This window comes from Epinephelus lanceolatus, chromosome 14 (assembly GCF_041903045.1).
Source record: "Epinephelus lanceolatus isolate andai-2023 chromosome 14, ASM4190304v1, whole genome shotgun sequence".
Classification (NCBI taxonomy): Eukaryota; Metazoa; Chordata; class Actinopteri; order Perciformes; family Serranidae; genus Epinephelus; species Epinephelus lanceolatus.
In genome coordinates, this window is record NC_135747.1 from 3,532,272 (window position 1) to 3,548,815 (window position 16,544).

Genomic DNA, 16,544 nt, shown 5'->3' on the forward strand with positions numbered 1-16,544 from the left:
TGCGGGGCCGGGAGGGTGGGCTCCGCGGAAAGGGAGACCCGAGCGAGAGTATGTGCAGGGCTGGGAGGGCGGGCTCCGTTGAGAGGGAGACCCGAGCAGGGGCTACCCAGTGGGAGTATGAGCGGGGCCTCCGTGTTTGAGATGGGAGCGGGCGGCGGGAGGTCGGACGCTCCCAGAGAGGGGAGAGTGAGAAGTATAGCTAAATAAGATGAAAATAGAAAAATGTCTCTGTCTTTTATATTAGTTGTCAGTGTTTAATTAAGGTGGGAGAGGCGGAGGGCGGCGGGAGGGCGGACGCTTCCAGAGAGGGGAGAGGGAGAAATATATCAAAATAAGATAAAATAGGAAGAACTGTCTCCCTCTTTTATTTTATTTTTAGTGTTTAATCGCGGCGGGAGCGAGCAGCGGGAGCGAGCAGCGGGAGGTCCGGCGCTTCCAGCGAGGGGAGAGGGAGAAATATAACAAAATAATATAAAAATAGAAAAAAAACATGATTAGCCTACTTAAAATGTTGAGCTGCCTTGAATAGCTGGCTTCCCGCTTTTGTTTACACCCGCGTTCCTCCAAAGATGGCGCTGATGCCCCACAGTGCAAAGCGGCAGACGTACCTTCACATTCTCTGTAAATATAGGTAAAAGTAGAGCAGCTCATTCTGTCAGGTAGAAATATCAATCACAATGTGGTTAAAAGTAGAGTAGGCCATTATATAGGGTAGGAAATATCCATCAGAATATGCTACTACCTCTATAAATGTGGTTAAAAGTATGTCGCCTGGTATGGTTTTGGTGGGTTTTTTCGTCACTTAAACGCACTATGAATGAGCAGTTTGTGTTAGTAGGTCATTCTGAGTGGTAGCTCTATATGTCAGAACACCGGTAGGCTACTCATTGTAGTCCACTGGCGAACGACCCCCTTAACGACCGTGCCGTTTTAATAGAACGGAGCACGTAGGCTACTGACCTGTTGCTAAACCCGGCCTCACACCATTTCTTGTCATATTCACAGTCTATCACAGTTGGTCAACAATTAGTATCGCCCCCCTCCCCCCTAAAAAAAACCCCCGTTTTTCGTGTACTAATTTTTCATAACCGTTTATGATCTCAAACACGTGTAAACGTGTACACGGACTCACCCCTAATGAGGATGAGGGACAGTGGAAGCTGAATCCGGCCTTGCCAACATCCAGGTTTGCCAACGTTTCATCAGCCGAACTGGACGAAGTTACACAGTTGCAGATCAATGTAAATGCAAAGTAGCTTGTGAGTTCCTGGCGTGTGTGCTGCGTTTCCTGGCAACAGACTGGAGGAACTTTTTTTTTTTTTTCGTGGAGCTACATAACATACTTAAATAATTTATTTCATCACCTTTTGTTAACATTTCTTACTCAGCATTGCTTTTTAAGCTGAGACACTCGAGGTCGTGACATTGTATTGTTCTGTACTGGCCTAACAGGGTATTGCCAAATATAAAAAGAATTATTACATTCTCTTGCCTCATGTCAGTTTATTGTTCAGTGCTTTCTCTCAGAATTGAGGTTCCCAACTTCCTCTGAAGATGGAAAAAGATTTGCAAAGAGCTTTGCTTTGATAACAATTAACAGTAATTGCTGTGCAACATCTTGGAAGAGAAACAGGGTGTTTTGTTTCTGATCAAATGTAGCGTCTGACCACAGGCGTGGAACAGTGTTGGTGTGACTTGTAACACTGGTGAACCATTTTTCCAGGTGTTTACACATTGTGGTCACAGCCACGTTGAAGTTTTATTCACTGCCTTGCCCATTTGAGGTAACACCTTTTCTCTTGCTGACATATGGCTCAAAGTTTTCTTCTTCTAGCTCCCATAATGGGTCAGATACCTCCTCGTGAGTCCTGTTGGAGGCTTGGCCTTACTCACTTTTCCTATCAGCTTATCTTTTGAGACTCAGATGACTTCACTAGCAGGAGGACCAGTCTGATGACATTTTGCAGTGTGTTTGGAATGTTGATAAAGCAACATGTCAGATACTTTGTTGCTCTTAATTATTTCCTCTAATTTACAGGCGAGGACCAGCAGGAGCACCATTATTTAGTTACCACATTTCAGGCTGTTCTCATAAACTTTTCATACGTTTTCTTACAAAAAGTAATGCACCCAAATTCATACATATCCCACATACTTTGAAAGGCTGCAATCATGTGACCAATGCATTGACGGCAGTAAACAAGGAAACAGTCCCAATCATTCTTGTGAAGAGGCAGGTTGGGGTAGTGGATGGGTCACAAAACATGGGGCTTCCCCAGGAGAAACGTGTTCAGAACTGTGTGAACTTTGAGTCATTCGTCCTCACCTTGTTTCTTTTCCTCATTCTAACCACAGTGACTTTACGTTAATTATGCAATTGTATGCTGAAGACATAACATCATAGGTTGTCATGGCTGAAATAGTTGCCTTCAATTCCAAGTAAAGAATTAGCCAGCCAGAAGAAAATGTGCAAAGTGAGAATGTACAAAAGTCTAACCTCTGTAAGCCAATCATCTTGTTGCTGTCAAACTTTAAAAATTGCTCCTTTCTCTGCTGCTCTCAGCCATCATTTCAGTGTCAAATTGATTCATAAGGCAACAATTCACCTTTTTTTCTGTACCTTGTCGTGGACAGCAAAGCTGGTGTCAGACTCCAAGTATGATCCTCTCCAGGAGGATCTAAACATCATAATTTTGCTGAAGACCACATCCACCTCCTTGTTCCAGTTAGCACAGGGGTGCTCACTTAACTCTGCATGGTGGCTCCCCTTAAGACAAGCCAGATTTCCTTCAAAGATTAGCATCAGTCCAGCTCCAGACGCTGGAAAATCAATCAACCCACTGTGATCCCACTGAGTTTTTGTTACTTCCTGTTTAAGAAACATCTGCTTCAGCCTTCCCCCCATGCCTGCTTTTGGCCAAAAAAGGGACAAGCAATCAGGTCTTTCTCAGGCTGCTTAGCTTGAGAGGAGAAACATGTCCTTTGTCACTCCTGCTCGCCCAGCCTCATCTGCTTCTCCAGGCCTCTGTGCTGTAGATGACCTCATCAACACCATGCAGTCTCAGGCTAATTTTATCCAAGGTATCAACATGTGCTCTCAGCTCCTGAAAAATGCTTCATCATCTGCCTCATCAACAGTGAGCCTCAGTGACTCAGGCCTCCTTGTTCAACCAGCGTTTCACAACCATTCAAACTCAAACTACTCAACATTCTCTGGCTTCTGCTGTCCAAGCCCCTCCACTAGGTACACAGACATCCCTCACACAGCAAATTTATCTGCCAAGGTCGAGACATAACTCTGGTGAGCTTCATCCTACCATCTCCCAAGTGATACAAAAAGATAACAGTGGGGAAAACTTCTTCTCCAGCCTGCCACTGACCATTGCAGCTGACAAAAGCATCATTTCAACCAAATTCCAATCTGCTGTGATTTCAGCAAAAATGTTTGCACATTCCCCAGCCGGTGCGGAAACTTAAAAAGATACTGGTGAATGAGGCCCAATGTTTTTTTTTTTCAGAGGATAGTCCTGTAGAGTTCATGCCATTACTACCCAATAAAAATGCTGATGTCACAATGGGTTCTGATGTCCAAACCCTCCTCTTGGTGTTCTATTGTACACTATAAAATAAATGTATTTAATTACTTTAAAGCCTCTCTTTCACTGAAGTCTCTCCTGATTTAAATGGAGCCTGGTGGAAGTTCACACAGGAAGAACACAGGATGTCTCGCTTCTTGAGCTGAGGGTGTTCACCAATCAGATTTTGCATGACCTCTGTGAGCCAATCATTTCGTTGCTATACAACTTTCTTTCTCTGCTATGTTAGTGTCACTATGGCCTTAAAATAATGATGTCAGAGTGGGGTCTAATTAAATCAATGAATTTTATTTATAAAGCCTAATATCACAAATCACAGTTTGCCTCAGAGGGCTTTACAGCATACGACATCCCTCTGTCCTTAGGACCCTCACAGCGGATTTGGGAAAACTCCCCCCCAAAAAAACCTTTAACGGGAAAATAAAAAGTAGAAACCTCAGGAAGAGCAACTGAGGAGGGATCCCTCTTCCAGGACGGACAGACGTGCAATAGATGTTATACAGAACAGATCAACATAATAAATTTACAGTAATCCATATGACAAAATGATACATAAAGAGAGACAGGGCAGACAGTAATGACAGTAGCTTACAACAACATTAATTTAAGTAGTAATATCATAATAATAATAATTACGGCTATTGTGGTATAATATGTTGTAAGTATATGGTAATATATGATAGTATATATATGTGACAATGATAATCATATGTGTATATTAACAGTAAAAGTATGACTAATAATAACAGCAGCAGTAGGAGGCATCAGGCAGGACCACGGCAGCAGCACAACCACGTCACATGATCCAGGCACAGCTGCGATATGAGGTAACCGGCCAGACAGAGGAGCACAAAGGCTCCGGAGAAGAAGCCAAGTTAGCAAGATGCAGTAACAGGACATGAGTGTTAGCAAAGAAGAGAAGGTGCTCGGTGTATTATAGGAGGTCCCCCGGCAGACTAAGCCTATGTCAGCCTAACTAGGAGCTGGTCCAAAACAAGCCTGAGGCAGCCCTAACTATAATTATTAAAGACTCCGCCTATGTTCTCCTGGAAGTTTCTCAGCGCTCTTAAGTTGAGGCATGATTTTATGACATTTCAACTTGCTTGGAAGTTATTCATGATCCAGTATCCACAAGGTCATGAGAACAGTTTTAAACAAAGAAAATATGATACATCACCACTAGATGGGGGTTAAAACTAATGCTAACACACTAAAACATGGCAGGACTGATGGTGAATTCAGCTCACACTGTTAACTCTTCTGTGAATCGATCCTGTTAATAAGATGCTGTCTTTATAGGAGGTCAGAAATGTTGTGATGAGTTTTATCTGTACTTTGTGCCTATTCACCACTTATAGGCCACATGTAAATAGAAAGTAAATAAAAATACAATTTTGTACAGCTGTGACATGTGCATTATAGGGAAACTGCATTGTAGTGAAGTGTATCCTCAGATGACTTCCAGATGTCGTGGTTGGATATGTCCCTTCCCCTATAAGCATACATGGTCAGTGAAGCTACTTAAACATGAAATGGCCACTTGAAGTCACACAGTATTGTGAATACTTGTGCCTTGCTGTTAATTTCCACGCGCCATATCCTTCTCAAACGGATATACATCACTTTATCATCATCATCATCATCATCATTATCGTCATTGTGACCTTGAAATCTAAACATTTGTAGTGTTACTGCGTCAGTGGTGAAATATCTTTATAGCTATGCTTCATTGCTGGAGTTCTTATGAATGATGAGTCAGCATGCATGCAACATTGGAAAGCACAGAGATGCTAAGCTGTCGGTCAGAAGAGGAAGTAGAGGTCTGATAGTGATTAGCCAGCTTTAAAAATATTGGTGGGTGTTTGCTGGCACATGTGCTTCAAGCCCAGTCAAATTGTGTTCCTCTCTGGTGTGTAGCAAGCAAGCTTGTCATCTCAAGAATGCTTATTGTATCAATGGCATACTTTCTCCTGTTAGGTAAGTTGATTGCATTTTACTGTGACATTTTAGTGCAACTGTTTTCACTTTCATTTGGAGAGTGTGTGTGTGTGTGTGTGTGTGTGTGTGTGTGTGTGTGTGTGTGTACATGGCAAGAATACAGTGGAATATTATTATCTACAGCATTTGTGATGTGTTTAATTTGGGAGGTAAAACTTTTTAATCTTAAATGAGCATAAATGTACATACATAAATGTATGAGAACTGTTCTATTTTCTTTGATTTTCAGGGTCTGATGCAACAGTGGTTCTTAATGTCAACACTACTGTCAGCAAATCAGTGGTACTTCCATGTATACTGATCACCCCCACTCCCATTGGCTTAAACAATTTACGTTTTTACTGGCAAGATGAAGGAAAATACGTACTGTACTCTTTTAATAAGGGAGTGGAGAAGCCTGCACATGTAAAGGAACTTTATCAAGCAAGGGTCACAGCCTTCCCACAGGACATGATAACAGGAAATATTTCAGTTAAACTTAGAAACATAACACTTGAAGATAACCAAAAGGTTTTCCAGGCTTTTGCACCAGTTTCTGATAGCAGAAGGAAACCCATTGTTACACCCATCTGCCAAATAACTTTACATGTTGCAGGTAAGGATGGAGATTTCACTTTCCTTTACAGGAATAGTATATATATATATACTGTTATATGAGAGTGGTATTAATCTTCACATTTAACTGTAAGCAAGAAAGTGAATGAGCCTATCCTCCAAAATGTCTGGTGTTAAAAAAGTACTGACTGAAATAATGTTGTTCTCTTACTCATAGTTCCTTACAAGAGTGCCAGGCTGACTGTAAATGAAGAAAAAATGACTGCAGTCTGCACTACACAAAAAGGATTCCCTAAGCCTTGGGTAGAGTGGAGACTTCATTACCTATCTGACAAAAGCCAACACTTAGTTGACCAGAGGGATGTAAACACTACAGCGGTGCAGGACCCTCGGGATCATCTCTACAGTCTCAGAAGCACTATACATATCCCTGGGGATCAATATCAATCTATGACTTGCCTCATCTACAACCCTACCCAAAATGAGACTTTGATCACCACCCACGATTTAAACAAAGGTAAGTTAATGGAAGAATAGATTGTTGTGCAGTATCCCTTAAAGATGCCATTGGTAATTTTTAGGAAAATAACTTTGTGTCATATTTGCTAAAACTGGTGCTATATTGTGAAAGAACTACATGAGACAGATAGTCTGTGAAAACAAATCATGCTCCTCCTCCCCTCCTATCAGGACGCAGTCAGCAAGAAGCAATCAGAGCTGATAAGTCTCTAACACAGTTCAGTCGTTTCAATCACTCTGTGAACTGCAGTCAAACTGACAAACTAGGCAGCAGTGATCAAATATCTCTGTGCAGAGTGATAAGTTACTTATTTCAAATAAACACAAGAAATTTGTGCTCTAAATAAAGGATCAGCACTCAATGAATAACCTCCTAAGCCCTATGATAAGCTATTATGGCAAGGCTTAAAGGGAAAGTTCCATTTTTTTACAACCTGGACCTTATTTCTGGCATTAAATACGGTTGTTTACTCACCCAGATAAGTTTGGTGTCATTTGGAGTCCTTCGGAAGGTATTTAGATCTGCATCCATATAGTGGGAATGATCGGGGCACCGACAATCAGGCTCTAAATAACACATTATCTGCCGCGAAACTCGTTCATTTCACCAATATGTTTTTATGAATCGCTAGAGTTGCTTGTCATCATCATCCGGGTCATTTATACTGACCTACTAACCTCTGACATGGATGATGTCATCCAGGTGCGCGCGCCACCGCACACCCGCAGCACTTTACAACTGGAATTTGCTACTGTTAGTTTTTTAAAAAATGGCTGAATATTTGTCAGATTTTGAGGTTGTGGATGACGACTTTGAATATGATGGACATCCTTACCGTTTTGAGCCAGAGTATACGGATGAGGAGCTCTTTGAAAGGAGGATGCGGAGGCAGAGAGAGGAACAGCTGGCCAGAGAACAACAAACCGCTGCACGTCCGAGAATAGATGCTAACTGGTGGTGTTCTTGTGGACAGTGTTCCACTATGCCAACAGAGGAGGAATGCCTTTGTTGCTCCGAGTGGGATTTGAGGCCAGGAGATACACGTCTGGATGTCTCCAGAAATTACTGTCTCACAACTACAGAGGATTTCACTTCTATGATCAACCGGGCTGTTTTTTTCGTGTCCCGAAAATAAACTGGAAGACCCAGCCAAAGCCTGCAGGACCGAACGGGCAACTTTTGATTGAGTAAGTAGCCTACACACACATGCATAAATTGTTTATTTTCCTTGAATTTGTTTGCTTGATAAGTAAATAACTATGAGAATTTACATTTCTTTAGTTTCTTCTCATCGCTTGTGTAGAACAGCCCGCACACTGCACAAAAAGCAGAGGCACTTCTTATACAAAACATGAATTTATTATTACATAGTGCTCAGTGACAAAAAGTGAGAAACAGAAAGGTGAACGTTTTGGTGGTAAAGAGGATTGTCTTTACGAATTGCCTCTGATTTTTTTTTTTGCAGAGGTTAGTAGGTCAGTATAAATGACCCGGATGATGATGACAACCAACTCTAGCAATTCATAAAAACATATTGGTGAAATGAACGAGTTTCGCGGCAAATAATGTGTTATTTAGAGCCTCATTGTCAGTGCCCCGATCATTCCCACTATATGGATGTACGCGGCTCTTGCGGATCTAAATATCTTCCGAAGGACTCCAATTGACACCAAACTTATCTGGGTGAGTAAACAACCGTATTTAATGCCAGAAATAAGGTCCAGGTTGTAAAAAACGGAACTTCCCCTTTAACTATACAGATCAGTGAGCAGTGATAACTAACACGTCTTTGGGGTCATGCGTTACTTTGACCAAAATGAACTCAAAAGAACAAATGGTCATTTTAAATGGATGAGGGTCATGTTGTTTCACAGCAAGGAATCAAAGTACAGAAGCTCCAATTTATTACAGTTCATTTCAAATCCAGTGCTGCACAGGTCTGACCCATTCATGCATTCACATACAGTGTACCACAAAATCCCACTGTTTTTATTGATAATGGTGTGATGATATAGAGCAATTTAATGGCCTATACTGTTTAAAATAAACAAATAGCTTTGGACACACAGAGGGTCAGGCAGTGGATCAAAGAGTAGTAATTATGTGATATGGATAAATATATGTGGGCCTATGAAACATAATAAACAAATCTTGGGTTTAGCACAACAAACAGAATGGCATGCCAGTCAGTTACTATGCCATCTCTTTGTCGGACTGTAGAGGAGGCCTGGCAAAGCGACAGACCCTTGTTGTCCCAGCAGCATGAATTTTCCTCTCAGCCAGCAGCTCCAGAAGATTGTAAATTGTGAAATAATTGTCAGAAAACAACTTGTGGTTGGCCTCTGTGATTCCTTGGTGCAGCAGGAAATCATAGGCCATGCCACTTTTCCCACACAGGAAGTATATTTTCGACCCCCAAGGGTGCGGCCTGCCTTTGATGTATTGCTTGACAGACAGAGATCCACGAAATGGCACCATTTGTTCGTCAACACAAAAGTTTTCTTCCAGGGGAAGCTCCAAGCATCTTCTGTGTATGGCATTGTAGAGAGGATGTACCTTGAAAAACACATCATTGTTCACTGCTGGCTTCTCCAAATTGTTGACCAAATGCAAATGTGACCGGAGCTGGAAGAATCTGTGTTTCGAAAAATACCAATGTCCATCCCAGCTTCCCAGTACATGGAGACTCTTGGCATTTGCATCACTCCCATAGCAAGGTGGAGACCAGCTAGGGTTCTGATTTCTCCTGAACTAGTCATTTTGAAACCTAGTGTGCCACTTTGCATGGCATAAATGTTGGTGTTGTTGGTCATTAGATCAAAGACCTCATCTGGTATATACTGTTTGAAGTATTCATAGGGGCTCATGGGATGTCTGTCATAAATCGGAGGATTCTCAAAGGAAGTATCAATGATTGTTGTGAATGGCCTATGACGCCACTTAAGCAATTTGCATATATCACACATAATCATGAGCCAGTAATTTGCGTATAACACGCCTATTTGTAAAGGTTGCAATGACATGACCATTGTTCTGAAGGGAATAAAGAAGGAAGTAGTCCTTCTAAGAACATAGGTTGGGGTGGTGGATGTGTCAAACAAACAAGGGGATGTCCTCCAGGAGAACGTGTGAAACCATGCGAGTCATTTTAAGCCATGATGTGACCATGTTTCCTCTCCTTAACTTAACCAATGGAACTTTACTTGCCTAAACTTAACCTCTGTAACTTTATGTTAAGTGAATAATTGACTTAATCATTTCCTGTGTTAAAACTTTGGCATATATAGGTACCATTTATGCAGCTGTGCACCATCACTTTTGTTTAATCAATGTCACTGGGTAATACATAAAAGTAACAAAAGCTGGCTGAAATTGAGGAACTAAACACAATTTTACTTTATCTGGTGTTGAAAAAGTAGAAAATAGGCAATGAACCAGGGAGCAGAGATCAGCAAGGCAACAAGTCATGTGATATTTGGATTGTGAGCAAAATAACAATTTTCAGACTGATGCAAAAAAGTAGTAATGTCTACAAAGTCCTTTCAGCACAAGCACACAGTTGCTCTCTGATCTACTTACTGCTTACTACTTCAGAATCTATGTGTATGTATTCCATACAGTACTGTTCTTTGGCAGGTAACTGAAGGAGCAGGTAGTTTACATTGTGAGTGCGTGAAAATAATTTTATTGCCCCAAAGAGCAAAATGACAACAATCAGACCTGCAGACTTTCAAAACTCTCACATTTGTGATTTAATTTCAAAATAAACTTTTTCGGAAATTGTATTTGTTTCTCTCTGAGTGAAAAAGTCTGTGTCTTCAGCAGCAGAATCAGGAGTTTTAATTTGTAAAACCTAAACCTTAGTAATGAGTGGATCTTCAAGCGTTTAGTTCAAATAAACACAAGAAGTTTGTGCTCTAGAGAAAGGATCAACACTCAGTGAAAAACCTAAGCCCTATGATAAGCTAATATGGCAAGGCTTAACTATACAAACCAATGAGCAGTGATAACTAGCATGTCTGTGGGGTCATCGGGTGGGAACCTCCTTTCACCAGTGTTTCGTTTAGTTGGTCCCACGACACCTCCAGGAGGCTAGACAGTGATCTCCAGCGTCCCAGAGACACTCCCCTAATGCCAGGTCTCACTGCTCCCCTCCCTGCACCAACCCAATAACCTCCTTTACCTTACTTACGCATGGCTTTCTCAGCCCAAACAGCACTGCCACCTTCAACCAAACCCAGGCTCCGTACATGCAAGCTCTAGGTAGAAGCAGGGCTGATACTACCTTTCCTAGCACATTCACCACACTCTATTTCACACGCTACATAGCATAACTACAATATAAGCTAAAGTTAAAGGAGCTAAATAAACTTACAGGATCAACAAACACACTCACCTTGCGCATGGCCTCAAACAAAATGGATTCAAATAGGCCACTCCCACACTTAAATAACCTTCCTCTTCCTGGACTTCCTCCTTACTTACACATGGCTTTCTCAGCCCAAACAGCGCTGCCATCTTCAACCAAACCCAGGCTCCGTACATGCGAGCTCCAGGTAGAAACAGGGCTGATACTACCTTTCCTAGCACTTTCACCATACTCTATTTCATACACTACATAGCATATCTACAATATAAGCTAAAGTTAAAGGAGCTAAATGAACTTACAGGATCAGCAAGCACACTCACCTTGCCGCATGGCCTCAAACAAAATGGATTCAAATAGGCCACTCCCACACTTAAATACTTCCTCTTCCTGGATTTCCTCCTGAGAGGTAGTGGATATCTCCACCTCATCTCAAGGAGTTATGTGCCCTGTTTAGTAGTTCCCCCTGCTGGCCCCCAACTGACATTACTTCTTCTCTTATAGATAAACTGGCTACATTTAATTGCTTCATCTGACATTTCCCTCACTGTCTTCCTCAAACTCTGTCCCCGCACTCTGAGTTCCCCCAGGAGCGAGACAGCTGATCTTGCTATGAATCCCCTACACCCCACTTCCACTGGACAAATCCTAGTCTTCCATCCTCGCTGCTCAGCTTCTGCTCCTAAGTCTGCATATGTAAGCTTTTTTCTTTCATAGGCTTCTTCCACTGAGTCTTCCCAAGGAACTGTCAGCTCAATGAAATAAACTATCCGTTGACTCACTGACCACAACACTAAGTCAGGCCTCTGCCTGGTACAAACTATTTCCTGGGGAACAACAAGCTTTCCCCCTAAATCTACTTGCATTTCCCAATCACAAGCACCTTCTAGGCGGCCACACCCTTGCCTCTTCACTAACTTATCTTGTCTGTGTTTCTCTCCCTCACGGACAAACTGAATTACTAAACTCCTATCCTTAACACCTTCTGAATTCACCTGTCTTTGTTTCCCTTTGATGCCTGCAGCTAAACATTTCAACACCTGGTTATGTCGCCATGTATATCGGCCTTGTGACAAGCTAACCTTACAGCCTGACAAAATATGCTTTAAGGTTGCGGTACGTGAACACAATGGGCATGATGGGTCCTCATTTACCCACAGTTTTAGGTTCTGGGGGGTTGGTAACATATCGTATGTAGCCCCTTTATACATATATATATATGTATTAATTTCTGACGGGTTATGTTAACTGCTTATATTCTGATCCTCACCTGGAGAAAAAAAAGTGTCAGGCTACAGCAACATTAAACCCCTGAGCTTGCCTGAGAAGGACTAAATGCACAAACCCACTATTTTTAAATATCCCATGGAGAGAGACTCCCACTGCAGCCTGTTTAATTTTGTTCAGAAAATGTTTGTATGCAACCTCATTCTTTGGATGATAAACGAGGTGCAGACTTCCTTCTGTGTCACTGGTAATGAGGAAATACAGTGAGTGCTGGACGGAGTCAGTGACTGACAACAACAACCCCGCACACATTTAAGGGTACGGTTTGCAGTGGAAACAATAGGGTCTTGGTCCCAAGTCTGAAGGGTACTTTTGGTTCCAAAGGTACCATACTGAAAGTGTTTGGTGGAAACGGGGCAATAATGCTCTCTTCTTTTCTTTTTTTGACCCTCCTGCCTGGCAGAATAATAATAATATACTATTATTAATAATATAGAGGCTTCAGACCCCCACAACCCCTAACAGGATAAGCAGTTACAGATAATGAATGAATAATGAAAGGATTCATACTGAGGGTGCTTTCACACCTAACCTGTTTGGTTCAGTGAAAATAAACTCTGTTTGCGTGGTTAGTACAGGTGTGAAAGCACCCTGAGTCACAAAACAAGCAGAGAACTAAAAAGTTTAACTTTTTGTCTAAAAGCTAAAGCAGCATGTCTATCTGCCTACAGGTGAAGCAAAGAAGAACCTCCCTGACTGGGCCACAGCTCTGATAGTGACTGTTGCTGTAGTTCTCAGCTTATGCTGCAGTTGCGTAGCACATCACTTGTGAGTTGTTTTCATTTATCGACAATTTAAGGGCATTTAATTTTTCAGATATCCAACTGGTGAGAAACACGTCACTGGACAGAGGATTCATAGAATTTAAAATAATACTCAAATGTGTTCCTCAAATGCTACTTTGATGTGTATCTACAGAGGGACAAGCCTGGGTGAAGATAGTTCTGCAGCAGGTTTCACATTTCACTTTGTTATTTAACTTTAATACTACATATCATTATAAATTTAAGTAAGTATGCACTGTGTATATACACACACTCACATCCCAGCGGTGGTCAGTGGTCCATTCTAAGAACAATTTTGCCCTGCTAAAATATATATTTTCCCCCCAAAAATTAACACACACATTTGAATGTAAATTTGCCTATATACACTCGACCTGTTGTCCATCATGTTGTATATAAAATGTCCTCTTACATGGTTATTCTAATGGGAACAACATGGCACAAACATTTAGGATCTTTAGCGATCATCAGCTCCAATCCATTTTAAATGGTAAATGGACCTGCACTTGTATAGCACCTTTCTATTCATCCGACCACTCAAGTCACATTCACCCATTCACACACACATTCATACACTGATGGCCGAGGCTACCATACAAGGTGCCACCTACTACTAAGTTTTTAACACAGTCACACACCAGTGGAAGCAATTTGGGGTTCAGTATCTTGCTCAAGGATACTTAAACATGCAGAGTGGAGAAGCTGTGAATCGAACTGCCAATCTTCCAATTGGTGGACAACCTGCTCTACCTCTGAGCCACAGTATACAAGCACGCTCCTACTTTTTGCCACTTTTCAAAATTTGCTAATATTATATATACTTAATTTTCTTCTTCTTTTAAAGATATTTTTTGGGCATTTTTGCCTTTATAGATAGGACAGTTGAGTGTGAAGGGGGGAGAGAGAGGGGTAATGACATGCAGCAAAGGGCCACAGGTTTGAGTCGAGCCCGGGCCACTGCGGCAACAGCCTTGTACATGGGGCACCTGCTCCATCCACTAAGCCACCAATGCCCCATACTACATTTTCAGTAATATGTGTTTATTGAAGAATTTGGACAGGGCCAACAACCACATTCAAGACTTGCTGGCTGAGCAATCTGACTTATAGGAAGTTCAACTTTGAGGTTTGCTTATTGAAGACCCATTTATGTGAAAAGAGAACTGTAACTGGGTAGCATTAGTATTTTAATGTCAACACTATACTTGGCATTCTACATGCTGCTGTAAGGACTCAACAGCTTGTCTTTTCTAATTCCAGGTACTGGAGAACCAGACAGTCTTCTTCCTCACCTGACTGCGATGATTTATGATCCTCACTACATCTGGAATAAAAAAAAGGAATATATTTCAAAATTTAACATTAATCATAATTAAAATTCTCTACACAAGGTCCAACTTATCGTTTTTGTAACCCAGCATCACGAATGCTCTTTTAAGTCACAAGGCTTCAAATCCTTGTGAACCTAAAACAAGAGAGTTGAAGCTGTTGTTGATGCCAGTGGTTTTGTAATACTATTAATAGTCAATACTATTAATGTTTAGGCTGACTCATTGGCCAACATTAGTGTTACTGCAGGAACCAGTGCTAAATAAAAACAAACAAACTGGTGAATAACTGTGCCAGCACCACCAAGTGGTGAACAGGGCAACATATTCTCATTCTGACCTCGTCGCATATCGACGTTTGGACATGGACTTTTCACGTTGAGATATGACGTGCAAGGTACCCTGGGTACGTTGGTCGTTGAAATTCTGGGACACTGTGTCAACTTCAGCCTATTATATGCTGTTTTCAAAATACACTTCGGTTTTCAGGAGATGTACACTTTGCATACAGTCTCTTTCAAAATAAATGCACCACATTGGTACAACACTGCAAATTTATGTTTTTTTCCTGCTACAACATATGTACATGGTTACGTTTTGCTAAAACACTCACATGTGGTTGGGTTTAAGATAAAAAGAACAGGGTTTGGCTTTACAATATAACAGATGAACTCCGGCCTCCTGGGTGAAGGTCGGTGGTTGCTTAACAACAGCAAAACTATATCAAAACATCCCTTAACAAACTCTGACACAACTCATGAAGTATAATCCAAGTGTCATTTATCCAGTTGTATGCTCAGTACTTTCCAAACACCTGCATTTTAGTTGAAACTCAGGCTGTCAAGCAATTTAAAAAAAAAAATGGAATTAATTACATGCTCTTTGGTCAGTTAATCTAAATTAATTGCATACATCAATTTTTGTTTTGCAAGTATTTAAATATTTTGATTCAAATGAATTCTGGCAGATGTGTCATAGTAAAGCTGCTGGATTTTGGACACAATTGTCCCCCTGTCCTCTACCACTGAAACTGGTCTGCAGTCCATTGCAAGGGAGTTAGTTAGGTCACAGGTAGACTAACTCAGTTTACATCTGAATGCCTGGTCAAGTGTGGCTTGACAAGACTGGCTGCTAGCGCTAGCCTTTAATGATTCACCAGGTCAAAGAGCACCATGGAACGTGACTAATCAGCGTTCAATTTTTTTAATGCGTTATTTTTTCTGTGAAATGAACACATTATTTTGACAGCCCTGGTTAAAATGTTACAACATAAAGCTTCTGCCTTTGAGTAGCATGCCTGAGCAGGCGCCCAGGTATGCTACTTGCATGAGATGAGATTATTTAGCAGAAATGGATGTGTTTGGGTAGTACTGAACATACGACACGTGTTGTGTGTAAGAGTTTGTAAACAGGTTGATATAGTTTTGCTGTTGTTAAATGTGGTCCCCAAGGACTTCAGTTATCAACAGTGTTCACCATTTTTGGATTCTCCATCCACTGTGGAGGAAGCGAGAAAAACAAAGTTCTGTTTACAAATCATGTGCATGGAGTGTCTTTAATATGGGGTGCCGTTTGTAAAGTGGCTCACGCTGAAAATAACATCAACATTTTCCCACATTTAGCTTCAAACAATGTTTAAAAAAGTGTTGTGAATTTTTTAACGTCACCTTTTACCACATTTACAGCAATATTTGTTAACTTAGAAATATATTAAATAGTTAAATCTAAATATTAAATGTGGCACCTAAATGTTAAATATTAAATCTAAATGCTAAATCTAAATCTAAATATTAAATCTAAATCTAAATGCTAAATCTAAATCTAAATGTTAAATCTAAATCTAAATCTAAATCTAAATGTTAAATCTAAATATTAAATCTAAATCTAAATGTTAAATCTAAATGCTAAATCTAAATCTAAATCTAAATGTTAAATCTAAATATTAAATCTAAATCTAAATGCTAAATCTAAATGTTAAATGTTAAATCTAAATGTTCTGGGTGAAACTAAATATTTAGCTAATGTGCAAATTCATTCATACAACAAATCATGTTGTAACTAAGACATCCGCTGGAAAAAAATATTTTTTTTCATGGACCGTTTAGAGTT

At 40.8% G+C, this 16,544-nt stretch overlaps 1 long non-coding RNA gene across 1 annotated transcript; it reads left to right on the top strand.

Moving 5' to 3' along the window:
• Positions 1 to 3,987: 3,987 nt before the first annotated feature.
• Positions 3,988 to 14,989, top strand: LOC117251668 (uncharacterized). Its single transcript, XR_013493256.1, has 5 exons — positions 3,988 to 5,573; positions 5,824 to 6,189; positions 6,367 to 6,666; positions 12,994 to 13,090; positions 14,368 to 14,989. It is a non-coding gene; the product is annotated as an uncharacterized LOC117251668 (long non-coding RNA).
• Positions 14,990 to 16,544: the final 1,555 nt, after the last annotated feature.